The sequence below is a fragment of the Aythya ferina genome, assembly GCF_964211825.1.
Source record: "Aythya ferina genome assembly, chromosome: 17".
NCBI classification, from domain to species: domain Eukaryota; kingdom Metazoa; phylum Chordata; class Aves; order Anseriformes; family Anatidae; genus Aythya; species Aythya ferina.
In genome coordinates this window covers 12,385,645-12,402,394 of record NC_140316.1, presented here as the reverse complement: position 1 = coordinate 12,402,394, position 16,750 = coordinate 12,385,645, and the positions used below count along the sequence as shown (strand labels likewise).

The window sequence follows — 16,750 nt, the reverse complement described above, 5'->3', positions numbered from 1 at the left end:
TGGAAACAACAAAAAACCTCCACACCTGTGCTCCTGACATGGTCTGGAGCACTGGAAGCCTCCCCTGGGAACCCAAAACAGTTGCTCACGTCTAATCTCTGCCTCAGTTTTAGTGGGGAATTTCCTCTCTGCACTTCAGGTGGAACAATATTTTAAGCAAAGCTATTGCAGCCTGATGACTGAAGAGGCAATTTAAGGGAAGGCATCCAGTAGCTGGAACTACAGCTCCATTACGTTATATTAACTATTGAGCTCAGTGTAGGAAGCCAGACAATTGCATACTGAATTAATAACGTTATTTATTCCATTTGGTGGAACATGGAGGACACTTAATCGTCACAGCGTTTTAGGTCACAGCTGGCATCAACAGCTCAGCTCTGAGAGTGTTTTATGGAAAACATAGAGGTGGATTGAGTAGCTGGAAGTGAAAAGAGTGTGAATGTGTGAAATACAGCAGGTTTGGTAATAATAAAGTTATATGGCCTTGATTCTTCATTTCGCTTCTAATGCTCTGGCAACACTTTGTCTTAGGGAAGAATAACCAAGTCCCTAAAGATAAGTTTGGCTTGGAGCTTGTAGAGAGATTGAAGATCCTATAGACTTTTTTTTTTTTTAAATATAAAAACATTTATTATTTTTAAAGCAAAAAGGATCTGCTCAACCAAAGCAAGAAAATGTCACAGGGAAATCTGAAGCACTCCTTTTTTTGGGGGGAGGAAAAAAAGTAAATAAAATAATAAAAGCTCTGAGAATGAAGAATTTTATTTGGAACGATCAACTATTAAGTAAATGTTTGCAGGAAGTTTCAGCCGTAGGAACTCTACCTTTTGAAACAGAGGGTTTAAAACATTACAGAACTACAACAGGGCTTCCAAGATATCTCCCCTGTTATGCTTCTTTCGTTTTTCTACTTCTTAATTTGGGGCTCTCCAATTGCCATCTCTTTCAGCCATACGAACCAGCCATCATGAAAGAATCAGCATTTTTCCCCATCACTCAGCAGGAACAGCCTATCACTACATTTCTCAACCCTAATCACCTCCAACTGCTGTGGGTTCTAAAATTCAGTTTACTGGAGAAAAAAAACCCTATTGATCTGCCATTTCCTGGAACTCTGATTTCCATGCCTTTCACGGAACAATTTCATTGACTTCACAGCAGCCTATCTGGATTTACACCTGTGTAAAAACAAGGCAAGAAAACTGACCCTTGGTGTGGAATATCAAGTTCATAAATGTGTTTTGTCTCTCCATGAATCTCCCCATCTACCAAGGTGAACAGCTGTTGCTATAAATCAGACAGTCTGAGCTGGCCATTAGAACTTCATCCAGATGATCCGTTTAAAATATACAAGGGCAAGGTTTTGGAAATAAAATCTACCCTGATGTCCTCAGGGACATCTTCTGTTGGAGAAAATCTCACAATTCAAAGCTAAAATTAGCTCACTTGAATGCTTTTTCAGGAGAGCTATGATACTCAAGAGCAACATTGCCTCGAGAAGGCCTGTTAGATGACTTAAGGGATCCTAAACATCTGGCAGCTTGGTACATACTGCTTTGGAGACATCTAGCATCTTTTTCAACTTCTCTGTGGGTGTAACTCTGGACTGTTAGCTCAAATGGCTGTATCTGGTCCAGTTCCCATCAACCATTCTCTCTATTTGAGAAGGAAACACTTGCTAAAGTCTGGAAACAGCTGGCAGAGTTGGGCGTAGCTTGTATTAACAAAACACGCTCTTGTTTCTGACCACAGGCTGCCCTTTAAGTTCTGGCTGCAACTGCCAAGGGCTCTTCACAGCTTTTAGGGTGAGACCACGTCACCCAGGATGTGCAGGCTGACTGTTAAAGGTTGACTCTTGGAGCATAACACTCACTGACAGGACAGATAAAGCTTTATGCAAAGGTAGAGGGGAGCAGGATGAGTCCTATTTTACCAACTGGGAAACCGAGAGACAGGGTGATTAAATTATTGGCCTCGTATTACTTCCCAGGGAGAGCAAGAGAACAGTATCTTCCTTTCTCAGGGGTATGCACTAATTCAGGTGGGTCAACACGCAAGACCTAGCTACGCACCGTTCACCAGCAGTTTAAATCCAACCAGGACAGGGCTGCTGGACTGAACCTCCCTGCTCTCATTCACATAAAAAGGTTAAATCCAGCTCAAAGGGGCAAGATGGTTGATCAGTCTCACACCAACCACTGCACAGTCACCTATTCCCACAACGGCAGTCTCCTCTGCCTTCATGGTCACTGCTTTGTCCTGAAAGGTAAGAGCAAGTGAGGTGTCGCTGTCCTGTTAGGCTTTGTTGTTCATCTTTCTAAGGGTAGTGGAGTGTCAGACACAACATGAACATGGAAAAAAACAATTAAACCCAGTCAGAGCACTACCTTGAGCCCCCAGACAGTCACAGAGAGTAACAAGCCCAGCTTCTTTTGCTCAGTTCCATATGTTCTGAGACCATGAAAAGGAACTTTATGGTATGCTGGAAGGGATGAAGTATTAACTATCAAAAACTAGACTGAAGTAACCAAGAGTATGGATTATTTTTTGCTTTGATACATGCTTATGTAAATTCAAATACATATGCTTAAATGCAACCTTTCTTCAATTCCAGCAGAGCTTATTAAATCTATTTAAGTGAGACAAGCTAGGCTCCGTGTAATGCCAGGAACTCCCCAGACAGTTTTCCTTCCTACTTAATATGATACTCTACAATTACACATACCAGAGCCTTTCATTCAAGCATTTTAATTTACAAATACTTTTTACATTTTTTTAATATCCCTATGGGCAGGCAGGCATTAAGAGTCCACTTTATTCAAGAGCAATCAATCGAAGTGAGGAGAGGCGGCCTGTTTTGCTCCAGATCACACACTGAAATACTACCAGAGCTTAGAAACCTCCTTCCTTGTCCCTGCTTAGTAGTCACTCAGAAATACAATTTCCACAATATGATAGCAGATACATTCTCTGAATGCTGGGCCCAAAACTCTGAACAGAGATGTGGAGAACAAACTCAGTAGCCAAAGAAAAAAAAAATAAAGGAAGCAAACAGAGACTAACCTTAACCAAAATTGTCCACAGTGAGGACCCCCTTCACCCTTTCTTCGGTAAGTTCCCACCAAGGGAGCACTACTCTCCGTCATGCAAATCTGTCAGGCCACGTGTCTTCCCAGCGCAAAGCGTTTTCTAGGGGAGAGAGGTATTAATTACTAAATACTTACTAAAATACTTGAACTCAGCTGTGTGTTTTCTCAGCTATCACACAACAAACTGCACAGCTGCATACAATCCCAACACTCAGGCATATCTTTTCTTTTTTAACTTGTCAGTTCCATTATTTCTAAAGTTTATGATGAGTTTTAAGAACGTGATTTGCCCCTCTCATGGGCCCAAAGACAGGATCTGGTTAAGTCCAGTCTCCACAGCTCTGTGGAGCTTACAGGAAGCAGCCCAGTACCAAGAAATACAGGCTCCAATGGGATTCTTACCAGAGCCAGCCACAGGACACCAGCTTGTCTTCTGCTACGACTTCAGATTATCTCTATCACCCCCTAAGCACTGAGAAGCACTGCTGCTATTAATTCCAAGGTTTAAAAGCAATCCCTAAGAAGAGACGCCCCTTCAAACTCAAATTTTTAAATAAATACCACACAGCCAAGTACCTTCTGCTCAGGAACGAACTCCCACATGACACCTTTGCTTCACACCTGCAGGAGTTGCACCCTTGGGGTGGAGCTGGGCTGCCTGGGGCAGGCAGGTGATGCTTTCTTTGCTGGGGTGCAGCCAAGGGCTTCAGGTGACATAGACTTCAAATGATGGGTAGAAATGAAGAGTGGAGACAACACTGCAAGTCCAAACCAAGCTGTGACAGTATTTTTCCATATGCTCTTTGTAAGTGGAGTGTAATTGTACAGATGAGGAAGCTCCTACCTTTACACTAGAACCGCTTATGAGAGAAGCAACCTTTCTGGAGAGGTCAAATTTAGGTAATTGGGGCCAGCCGTGCTGGTTCAGGGCCATGGAGAATCAACAGCCCCTAGGTATTACAAAATAAGCATCTCCCCTGTCTTTGCTTGGGCTTTATGGTGAGACAGTGACCTGGCTGCAGCGAAGACAGAAGATTAAACCCAAGGTGCAAGCTGTATCTGTAGGAAGTGATCTGGGCTGCAGCAGCAAAAGCTGGGAGATGAACAGCCCCAGGGATGGCTTGGAGCAAACCTTGCCCCAGCATTTCTGTTTGCAGGTCTGTTCCTGAAACACTCTGCGCACAACGTTTAAAGGGGATAAAATGAAATCTGCCATCCCTCCATGTAAATAAAGGGATTTGTCATAAAGCTAGCAGATCCTGCTCTTAAGTAGTTCCCAAGAATATGAAGTGACAATGAGGTGCCTAAGAAAATAACTTTCCCACTGCCTGGGAAAAACCACTCGTAGGACAATAACTTTACAGCTGTGATTGATACAGGCTTTGCAAGAAAACAGGGGTCTGAAAGACTCTGTGTATGGTCTCAGCAAGGAGAACAAAGACGACAAAATAAAACAGATATTTTTAAAGGGTCTGTGTCTTACTTTCAATTATCAGCTTGAAGGAAAAGTTGCTGGAATGGCTACAGCCAGCCAGTTGCTCTGTGGGAATGTGATATGCACCTGGCAGGCACAGGGAGCAGTGAGCTGCTGCTTGTAGCATGTTGCCCACCCAAGGGACCACCCTGGTAGGTCACGCTCATCGTGGGTTCCCACTAACTGTTGCGGTGCCACTCTCTGGCTGCCCTATCACTGCAGAGGTGATGTGGACTTTTTTTTTTTTTAAATGGCCCCACAGAGAATTTTTAGAGTTGCATTGTACCCAAGAGGCTGAAGCAGAGAAACATGAACCTGTGGCCTCCAGAGCTGAAACTCTAGGGCTCCACAGGAGTTTTGTGGTTCATTTACTGTGAAGTTAGATTTGCTGCCATGTTTGAACCCCCAAGACTTCCTAGTGCTACACCCTGATGGTCTCCCTTCGGGATACAATACTTTCTCCTACCATTTCCCCATCTCTTCCCATGGGCTTGTGAGAACAAAGCAGCTCATGTTTGATAACTGCCCCACGCAGAATAATTAGGTGTGATCACAGAATCCAGCGATGGAAATCATTTACCCAGTGGGTCAGTCTCACTTTCCTGCAGAGGGCCCAGACCGTTGGCTCTCTCTTTTACTGAAGGTATAAATGGTTGCTGCTTTCTAAGAGCAAAGTTCTCCCAAAACTAAAGTTATGATGGACAGAGAACAAGCAAGCTCAGTTCATGAAGAAATACAACTTCCATCTTCATGTCACTCCACTGACTCGAGGGCAACTGCAGCAGCACTGATGGTGGACTTACCCATCAAGGGGAAAACAAGGCTTCCTTCAAATCCTCTTTTATTTACTCCAGTCAGCTGTGCTGAGTGTATTGATTCAATCAGCTATTTCCTTAACCATAAAACCAGATGTGCACCGTCACGGCCCATCTACAGGGACTGAATCAATGCCATTTAGAAAATGCAGAATAAAAATAAAAAAAATCCCAAGAAAGCTGAGATATGCTGATGTTTGGAACTCTCAGAGTTTCATAGGTAAATTGCTTTTCTTCTGAGTCCCATTTATTTTTGTTACCTCCAAAGAAATGCTGTTTTAGCCACATTTCTTGGAAGCAGTGTTGAGATCTAATGGGTTGTTACTGATTTGAATTCTCAGGGGAGAGGCTGGAGAATAGAGGGAATGCAGTATTATCTTTGCTTCTGGGCATCAGCAACTTCTGCAAGCAATACGGTGTGGTACATGTCATTCTTTGCTGAAGCAATTAATTACCTTGGTCCCCAATGAGAAGAAATATTCGGCTTAAAAAAACACTGCAGCCCTTTGGACTTGGGTTAACTTCTGGGCGTCTGGGTAGATGTGTGGATTAGGAAGGCTGGAGCACTCAGTTTTTCTTCTCAGAGCATGTTCTGATTTTCCACTGTACTTCTTACAGACACTGTCACCTGAGGCAGTTCCTCTTTGAGAAGAGTCCCGTAAGAAATGTGGCCTGGCTTCTTCCCAGCTTTGAGTTCTGGCTACCAGGTCTCCAGGTCACCTATTCCTAAGGAGCAGAGGAAGAAAAGGATCTGAGGGCTGTGATGATTTCTCCATTTGCTGCGTCTTTCCACCACGGCAAAGGTGATAAGGTGGGGTCCATACACCCACTAACACCTGATGAACCTCCTCGTATCCTGCTCTTGCCAGGCTAGAGAGGCAGGGTGAGCAAACGCCAGCACTGCAGGAGACTGGGGCTGCTATGTCTCATGTAAATCTGCAGCTACAAAGAGGAGAATTGTATAGGAGTGGGGTGGAATTTTCTGCTGAGTGCTTTAAGCAGTGTAGCTGGAATAGGCTACGTGCCAGACTGTAGACATTCCTAGCGCAGCTTTCCAGAATGTGAATAAATTTGAAATATATGTACAAAACACCATACAAGATGGGCCCTGAAATGCCTGGAGAGTACATGGCATTGCTTTTGTATACTTAGGGTCTGAAGGTATTTCTGCAAGGCCAGGCAACCCCTTCAACTCTAGTGTCCACATATGCTGATCAATTCTTTCACTATATTGAGAAGTTACCTCACAGTTTCATACCTCTCTAATGCACAGACTCATTTCCCGTTGAGTTGTCCCTTAATTGCCACCAGAAGATGATGTAGCTGTAAAATACCACAAATACCATGGAGGCAAAGGGAACTTGAGATTGTGTTACTTTGGAAGGCCTGAGTGGGCTACAGAGTCTCAGAGTTGGTCCATCCTGAGATCCGAGCCACTAGGGTAGAGTCAGAATTGATTCACTGCAAAGGGAAGTGTTATTTTAGCAAATGGATAATTCAAATTTAGGAATCACTGCATAACACTCAGGTGAGCCATATCCTAATGTCTGCTTAAACTCTATGCCCAATGTACATACCAGCTCTATGTCCAGTCCTGTGCTCTTTTAACCCTTTGTGGAAAAAAACACAGGGGGAGTGTATGGCTTCACAGGTAGCAAATATTCCAGACCAATATAGGGTAAGTCCTTCTCTAACAGCTGAGCAGTCTCTGGGGAAAGACTGCTGCCATATAGATGTGGTTTCCTCTGGTACAAGAGTCAGTGGGGATCTTTCTGCTGACATAATAATAATCCTTTGTATCACTGAGCACTGCTAATTAAAACCAAAAGCAACAGAATATTTTCCAAAGATGACTTGCTATTTTTCCCCACTTAAGAAGAGACTTGTTTGATATCCGAAGAGTGGAGCTCTGTGTTGGCATGGGGCAAGCACTTAAATTAGTCCAGAGGTAGCTTGTGCCCTTTAGTAACTGCCATAGTTGCAGAAATAATTAAGTCAACAGCAACAACAAACTCTGGAAACACACACAGCCAAATGTTGGATTTAAAGGCAGGAAAATGGCCTATGTACTGTTCTGCTCCTGACCTGTTCTTTACACTGTACTATTTTGCACGTTGCTCTTTCTCTTCCCCAGAGCGGAGAGAAACCAGATCTTAAAACATTCACAACGAATTTTCAAATCAATAACATGTGAGACTTTGTCTAAAAGGTAAAGCTGTTGTAAAAATCAATGTCAGAGAGAAGGCTTTGCCAATTCAATTATACTTGTTCTTCTCAAGCTGAAAAAAAAAGGAGAAACAAAAAAAGGAAAAAGATGTGGGCTTATTTCAAGCCCAATAAATGTTCCTTGGGCTAACATCCCAATTTTGTAAATATTCTCAGGGTTTCTCAAGCCAGGTCCCCTCAAGGGGTCGTAATTAACTCTAAATAGGGTTACCTCGATTTAAAATCAGCCTCATTTCAAGCAGTGTTTCTGCCTGTGTCCACAATTTTAAAATAATGTTGTGTCCATTAGATGGCATGAAAGCTTACCAGAAATAGGAATCAGCTTTCAAAACTTAAACACAAGTAAGTGTGATTAGACATGGCAGCTGTCTAGAAAATATTCAGCTTTATCACTGAGTATTGGGCAAAATATGAATGATTGTACCCATTCCAGTAAGTGCAGAACCAGAAAGGCTCCCACATTACCCTCCGCTTCTCAAGGCAAGTTTCATTTTAAAGCTTGACCCCAAAGAAAAAGAAAACAGCAGATATAAGTACAAACAGCTGTGCTCCTGCTGGCTTAGCTGGAGACTTCAAGGAGCTTGTGAATCACTCACCCAAAGACATGCTGTATACAGCACCCAGCCAAAGTGCTGAATCCAGGCCACCGCGGGTAGAGTGAATGGTGCGGCAAAATCCTCATACAGCTGTGGTATCACAAAGGTGCACGTGGCACAAGATTTCCTCTCTGGCCACGATCTCTCTTTGTCCCATACTACCTGGTACGCACCGACCTCTCTCATGCTGCACATGGAATGAAAATTTTTTGGAGCAATAATAATCTTTTTGATCTGCATTCAGAGAGGATAGTCCTGAACTGTATTTCAGGTGCTGGAAGCTGCTTCGATGCCAAATAATATAGACAGAATCAAGAGCTCCAGTCTCTGATCTGAACAACTTGCATTTTTTGCCTTAGCATGGGCATGCCACCTCTGTGCCTCGTGGATAGGAAATAACACGTCTGTCCGGCAGGGCTGACTAATGCACACCCTGATGTGCACTTGGTACAGTTTAATGCCAGACACTTCTCCCTCCACCAGAACAAAGACATGGCAACGTCCTCGTATCCAGGTATAAGGCTTGCCACATCCTGCTCCTTGTCAAAAGGCTGTCAATAATCTTCTCACAGCTGAAAGAAAATGCCTAGGAAATAAGTACCAACACCAGTAATTAAGGTGCAAAGCCAAACTCTGAATGACCCTAGCCCCTCTCACATGACAGAAATCACTTATAAATATACACCAAATACAAAATCAGTTACAGAAATACCCTGAAAAATCTGTACTTGGTTAAACTGAAACTAAACCATGTCAGGAATTTGGGTAAGTTTTTGCTTAAAGTCTATCATTATTGGCACTTGATCAGATACAGATAAGTTAGATTTCCAGCTTGTAAAGAGAATAACACAAAAGGAATTGGAGTAGATTAATTTCACATGTTTCGTTTCAGGACAGGTAGTTTTTTAAAGCACTAAAGCTATGTTAATATAAATCTGCATTACAACGGAGCTGTAATTTACAGGAAAAGTTTTAAAGCCTGTAGCCCATGCATTTTTGCAATGTTTAAAAGGCTTTTTTTTTTTTTCCCAATATGGTGTCAAGTGAGTAAAATTCAGAAGGTGTTGAACACATTATTTTATTTATTACTGTTTTTACCAAACACTTAATCACATTCTTTTATCTGTTCCTCACCAGGAGAGCAGAGTTCAAAGGTCTATTTTGTGACTTTTTAAAAGTCACGTTTCTCATTACATTTTCCTTCTATGCTACTGTAACACCAATCCCAAACACAACTGGGGTTTGTCTGTGCCCTCCGTAGAGTACCTGCACTGAAGAATTTACTACTGCAACAGACAAAAGTAGAAAAGGCAGAAGCACTCCTTGCATTTCACGTGGGGAAGTGTGACAGGGACAATTCAATGCTCTATCCAAGATCCTGTGGTACCTTTGGGAAAGGGAGGCATGCAACCTTTAAATCCCTTGAGCTTTGATCTGCATCCTTAAACACGTCATCTGTTGCCCAAGAATGATACAGATGGGTCTCCTTGGAGGAGTGATTGTTCCCTGCAGATGTTCCTGACAGCAGCTATCCTAGCACTGTATAGTTTCATGGCTGTCCTGCAGGTGATGCATATGAAGTAAGAAGCTGCTGGTCATTTTCCTTCTGTGCAAGAGGACAGCAACTGTGAGCATGAAGCAGAAATAGGGAAGTAAATAACTGCACATGACCATGAAAAATAGTAGTGGAACACAGTAGTTTTCAGAGGAGGTTATGAAAAGCACAGGAACATGCTTTGAAAGGATGTGGCCATTTGGAGTAACCGCATCTCAGATGCTAGGACCAACCCATTTACGATTGCTTCTTCCCAGAGGAATCACTTCAGGGAAAACTGTGTTCATTCACAATCCCTTACAGACACAAGTCAGTCTCCCTCCAGCACCACACTGAAAATGCAGTACTAATACACTTCTCACTAGGACACTGAAGACAAGTGATGTTGATAAAGAACTCTGGAATTTGCATTTCTAGGGAAGAGGGTTATATCACCAGGATTTATGATGAAAGCCTCAATAGGCAGAGCACATTGCAGGACACAAACCTCAAAACATCCCCATCAAGCCTCCTTTTCTCCAGAGATCTCTGCTAACACTGCAGAAGCAATAAAATACTTTAAACATACTGCGTGGACAATAAATAAAGCCAACTGTCAAAGTACAGACCAACAGATCAACTGGATACACTCCAAAAAATATCACAGTGCTTTTAAGCTATTTCCTTTTCTGTTAAAAAGGTATCGTATCTGGTTCTTTACCTAAACCATTGCTAGACGAGAGGGAAGAGATATTAAAACTCTTGCAGACATTAAAGTATTAGAACACTCTAATGTTTTACTGGGGAAGAAACACACAATGGGGAGGGAATATCCTTGCAGTATCTTTTCACAAGTTAACTGGCAGCACTGAACGCCATTTATTTCCAAAAGCCTGGACTGATGTTACATTGGATCTCATGAACATAGCCATAAAGTCTGATTTACCAAAATGACTCCAATGGCTTTAAGCCTTGGTGAATGACAGAGAACCCTAAAAGTAGTGTGAGTCTATAAAATCATCACAATGTTTGATATAAATATGGTTTTGCAAGTTAAAATGAAAATATTGAATTTTCTATTAGGAAATCACAGATAATAGACCAGCCAGGGAAAAAAAAAAACAAAAAACAAAAAACCACAACTGTTTGAAGGCCATGAACTTTGTAGATATCGGTATGAAAGGCAAGCTTTTTTAGAGTATAATCTCATTTTTATTGATTGTCAGAAAAATGAAAAACCCCTTGCACAAGGTGATGGAGAAGTCCTACTGTGACCCGGCTGTAGATATAGGGACTTGAATTAATCTTGTGACTTGTTTTAACTGAGCTGCTCCTGCATGATGCTGGTATTTCTCTCATCAGACACCTCTGTGAGCCAGACTGTGCTGTCATTTCTACTCTACAGGTGGGGAGCAAGGGCAGACAGGAGTAAGGAGTAAGGGGCCAGAGTTCTAACTGCACTTGTTTAAGGAAATTAAAGTATTTGTTGAAACACAGCTCAAGCATGCCCATACATGGCTTGATTCCTTCCTAGCCCACTCAAACAGGAGTGTACTAAATAGTATAAAATACAACACCTGGATGTTATGATGAAAGGTCAGAACGACCTGTTGCAGAATATGCCAGCTACTGTGATCCCAATGGCTTTCCTGTGCTCATCCTCACTGTGACTATCAGCAAACTACACAGAACAGTTGCAATTTCACTGGCCTCAAGACTGTGAATGATGCAGCTTGTAAAATACAACAACAAGGATGCCATTGGTATCTGCTCCAGTCCATTCATATGTCAACAACCACACCACATGGAAAGGTGTTCTGAATGCCTAGTAAATGGTTTCCATATAATTTTAGGGAGGAAACTGGCTTTTCAAGTTAGTCCCTGTAAATTCTGAAGACAACTTAATAGGTCAAGGAGTTTCTGCCAAAGGAGCTCTGCCTCTGCTGTAGAAGAAACTCGCTGAAATTTGTAGTCATTCCCTTGAAGACTTTCTGAATTGTGCCTTTAAAAAAAAACAACACCTCAAGACAAAGCCAGCATCACTCTCCTGGTGATAATGGTGCTTACAGCCCTTAAGAGAGACTGTCCACAAGTACAATTTCTCAAGGCAAATCTGGACTGTTTCTTAGCTGCACATTTCTCTTTTAGTTTATGTTTGAACGCAGACTTGGGATAAGTCCAAGAGCTCCTTCAGTCATCCCATGCTGCAGTTTTACCCACGTACTTAGGAGATGCAGAGCATCCACACTCTGGTTGTATTCCTGTGTGGCAGGCCCCTGAGAGAGACTGCAAGCTCCCAGAAAATGAGGGCTTGTAGGTGCACATTCTGCCAACAAAGTAAGCAACCTTTAAAAACACAGGCTTACAAATATGATTAAAAGGCCAGGTAGTCTCTAAGCCAGAAGAGAATAATCTCTCTGTCTCTGTGAAGCCCCTTCCTTTCCAGCGGCTGTACTGGCTGTTGCGGCCAAGCCAGAATGAAAGATGCTTTGCATGACTTTCAGTATTTACTCTCACAGGAAGCTCAGTATCCTGTCTGGCTGTTGGTATGCTCACCACCTGATTCCAGCACACTCCAAACAGCAAAGTCTTTTTACACAACTGGAATGTACTGCAGTCCAAATGCCGGGAAGAAAACAAGCAAGAAGGGCTGCTCCTGATTTGGTAGGGCAGCGCGCTGTTTGCTTAGGCGTTAGCATTGAATCAGGCTCTTTCTGTGGCAGCCCAGCAGAGAGGCATGGCGCTGTGTGGCTGTGCGCTTAGTGACTAATGCAATGGGGACACCCTGAGACCTTGGAGTCCTGTGGATCCTCCATGCTACAGCCTTCAGCCATTTGTGAGGTGGCAAGGACCACGTCAAGACCATGAAAAGGAGTTAAGGCCTGCTTTACTCTTTAGGGCAACAGATATTTAGCGTGTGCAAAAATTGTCCTTCCAATCAACATTTCTGTGATTCTGTGGTGGGAATTTACCAGTAAAAGAGTGATTCCATCACCTTTCCATTCGGTTCTGGGGCACTTTTTGTGGTGTGGGCTTGGGCCCACCACTCAGAGTATGTTGATAGACTGGAAAAGATTCAGACAAGAGCTGTGAGATGAATTAAAAGGCTGCAAAATTGCTTTTAATCAGAAGCATCCAAGACTGCAACTTACTCTTCGTGTTACGGAGTGATCTTGCATTCTGTTGAAGCAGAAGTATGGGGAACAAAACTGATCATAGGCTTTTCATTCTGGCAGACAAGAGGTATAATGAGATTTGGTGGCAGGGGCCTGAAGTGAAAATTTCTAACAACTGGAGCAATTTATTAAGGTAGCAATCAACTCTTCACTACTGGCAACCTCTGTAGCAAGATTGGACTCCTTTCTCAAACACATATTCAGTTCAAAATACATTGATCTGGAACTAATTTTGATTACTGCAGCCTGTGTTATATGGCAGACAAGAACTGATGACATAGATTCTCTCTTTATGCTTCTACAAAACTAGGAATCTTCCAAGAAATTTGGCAAACCTCTGATTCCTTTTTTTACAAATATTCACTGACTTTAAGATACACGTTACTAGACCTACCCAACCGACCTGAAACTACAGCCCAACCACAAGTAACATCTCCCAGGGAGGTGGTTCATTGCTGAACCCCTGCAATTTTTCCCCCCTAACTGCATTTTTGGAGTTGAATATACTTAGGGAAAGTTCACAGGTAACATGTGATCTGTAATTTCATACAATAGCTAGCTGTAAACGCTCTGCCTGCGTTAATTCAGAAACCAAAAAAAACCCCAAGATACATTTCTTAAAAAGCGATTAAGAAAACCCTCCCAACAGCACACAAATGAACAATCTCAGGTTGCACATAACACAAAACACACCCGGCATTTTAATTCCTAATAAGCAGAGCAATGCAAACACAACTACAGACATTGTTTCCTAATTAAGAGAACGTACCCCGGGATGTTTACAGACCCCTATGGAAACGCATGGACATTTGGTTGCCTAGCAAATAATGCAAGCTGAAAGCTGTCTCAGCTAGGACATTCACAATTAGGCTGGCAGGGGTGGAAATAAAAGCTCTAGGAGCAAACGTAGGGAACAGTCCCACACTGAACCAGGAAAGGCAAAGGCATTTGCTAAGGGGAGTTATGTAGAGGTACGCCGTAACAACGATTTCTATTTGGATATTAGCTTACCACTACTCTGTGTGTGCAACCAGCTGAATTCAGACTGCCTGTAGGAAGGAACTGGTGGAAGCACCCACACGTGGATGCTGCTGTGTGGCCTGGGAGCTCCTTTCCTTCAGGGCACAATATTGCTGGGCAGATGGTGCATTCGTGAGAGACTGGAGTCCAGTCTGCTCCAGCATGAGGCAGTGGTGTGTGAGCAAAAAATCAACCAGAGAGGCTCATTTGCCACATGGAGGTGAGAGCAAAGAGATGCACATGGCACACGATCTACAGAATGTGTTTCCTGATGGCTGGGTAGCAAAATGCTTTGGACAGCTGGATTTACGAGCTTGCACCATTCGTGACTGTGGCCTGGGTCTCTGAAAGGAGAACCTCCTGGGGTCTCAGGCTCAGCTGTGTCTGAGAACTAGTTCATACCAACCCCCCAACCCTGCCTTTGCTTCAAGCCATGGAAAGCAAGTTCCTATGCTGCTGGCTTTTGTGTTTCAATAAACAAAGGAATTTAAACGAACAATTTAATTTTTACTGCCACTGGGGCTAGCTCCAAGCTACATATTCTGAAGTTTTGTTTTCGTTGCTGTCACAAGGAAACTCTTATACACAGCAGCTCTACTTCCAAATTATAACACCTTCATGCTGATGTTGGTTTCATCCTCTTGGGAAGGGGAAATAACAAAGCCTGGCTCAAAGAAACAACGTGTTTTCCTTTAGGTTAAGTGGTCAAATAGATGTGGGAAGATGGATCATGCACTTGCTTGTGAAAGGAACAGTTTTCTCCAGCATCGTCCCCCATTGTGGTATTGGTTACCACAGAACAAACTTTTTCCATCCCAAATACAACAAAGAAGTACATCAGACAGAACTACCTCCAGACTATGTTGTCCTTCCACAGCATTCCTTCACCCTGGAAAAGCAGAAGGAAACCTGCCTGTATGGCAAGCCAATCACAGCACTGCTGCAAGCATTTCCTGCCTTACTAGCTTCACCCTCTCTGCTCCTACAGCTGAAGGGTTCCAACTCAGAGCCTGGGTTTGTAAGGGGAGAGGAGCATAAGTTTGCTGGGATTTAAAGGTTGCTCCAATTTACAGGAGCTCTTAGTGCCCTGTCATATAACTTAAGTTACCAAGTTACTGGATATAACTTTAAGAGAATTTGGTTTTAACCTGAAACACTGAATTTTGTGTGTAGAAAAAAACTTTTTTTTTTTTTTTTTTTTAAATGATGAGGTGGCGGGAAACAAGGTGAAATTAACTCCATAATCATTAGCCAGTTCTGCTCCTGGCCAAACAATTTCTATGATTAGTAAGTGGTGTTTGCAGCAGTTCTAATCCCTCTTTGAGAAATATTTTAGATCAGCAGTTTTCAACCCTGTAGAAATTTCTTTTTCCAGTGCAAATGCAAGGCTTTAAATCGTGAATTTTAACCTGCTGATATCACCTCTCTTACCCATCACAGACCTGCAGCAACAGTCCACTGCCCTCACTAAGTCACAGCTGCTGCTCATATAACTGGCCCTATTTGTGTCACTCAGCACCAGCATTTCTACACAACTAGAAATTTTGCCTGCCTTTATTTTAGCACACAGAAATATAAGGTGTGGTGAAGCAGGGGGAAGGGATGTTTGCAATGGCTCTAATCTGCGAAGATGGTTTCCAGCTGCATTTCACATACGATTTGGGGTTTGGATGAAGTTTTGACAGAATTTCTCCATGAATTATGCAAGAGGCTGCTGGAACGCTGCGAGTACACAGATGCACAAAGAGACTTGTTCAGGCAGCGCTCAGACAACACGCTGCCATCTGACACGTGAACCAAATCAAAGCCCACTCCACGCTGGGGAGGGAAAGGGAGCAGTGGACCCCAGGGCTGTGGGGTGTCGAGGTGGGGAAGGCAGGCTGCTCGCAAGGAGGTGCTGCGATGCAGCACTAGATGGTGCTGTATTTTAGAAATAACTTTGCCTCGTGGGTGCTTTGATATTGGATGTGAGCTCAAAGATGTGGCGAACACATACACATGCTCCTTTTAAGACACTTTCCTGCTCTCTCCAAGGAAAGTATGGGTTTGTTTGCTGGCTGGTTTATAGCATGGGATTTAATATGGGTTATTGACTTCAGAGCTGCTGAGTGGTCAGTTAAACTCTCCAAATGTTGCTGTTTTCCCTTGGGTGGATAAAGGCAACTTCAGGGCACCATGGAAAGAGCGTCAGGAACAACATTGTGTACCCATGTCTGCTCATCTCTGACTTAGCCTCTTCCTCCTGATTTACATTGGTGATAATCTCCAAAAGCCCAGCAGCAAACTCGTGCTTAGGCTTTGTTATCCCTCAACAGAAACTCACAGTTGGTGTTCAACTGCCAAGAAAGCTGAAACTGGGTAGCATTAAGCATGTGGCTTGTGCCAGGAACGTCCACAATGGTGCCTTTAGAGCAGCATCCTTCCTAGGGTTGTCACATTGCCACAGGCTGCATGATGTGAGGTGCTAGAACCCACCATGTCCCTGCTGGAAGCAACATCACTTGCTGAGGTAGGGCTGTTTAGATGTGACAGGGAAGTCATGGGGTCCCAGGTAAAGGGAAGGCAAAAATCTTTGAAATGAGTGGCCTAAAAGTCAAATCCGCAAGAAGACAGGCTACCTCCAGGGTTCACTCCTACTGCTGTTTCTAACTGTCCTTCTGCTGGATCTCTTTGGTGTGTTTTTAAAGATGCCAGACACGGATTCAAAGCTGGCCAGAGTTACCCTCGCTCTCAGCCACTCCAGCAGGCATAGCAGGCACTCAGCAGTTGGCTGCATTGAGCAAAGCCTTCTAGGAGCTCTCTCTGGGATAGGAAGGTCTC

At 43.2% G+C, this 16,750-nt stretch overlaps 1 long non-coding RNA gene across 1 annotated transcript in view; it reads right to left on the bottom strand.

Annotated features, from left to right (window-relative positions):
- Nucleotides 1-16,750, bottom strand: part of LOC311446332 — an 85,725-nt gene that overhangs the window by 23,519 nt on the left and 45,456 nt on the right. The window contains exon 11 of the long non-coding RNA XR_014698842.1: nucleotides 3,064-3,189. This is a non-coding gene — a long non-coding RNA (uncharacterized lncRNA). The remainder of the gene's footprint in view (nucleotides 1-3,063; nucleotides 3,190-16,750) is intronic.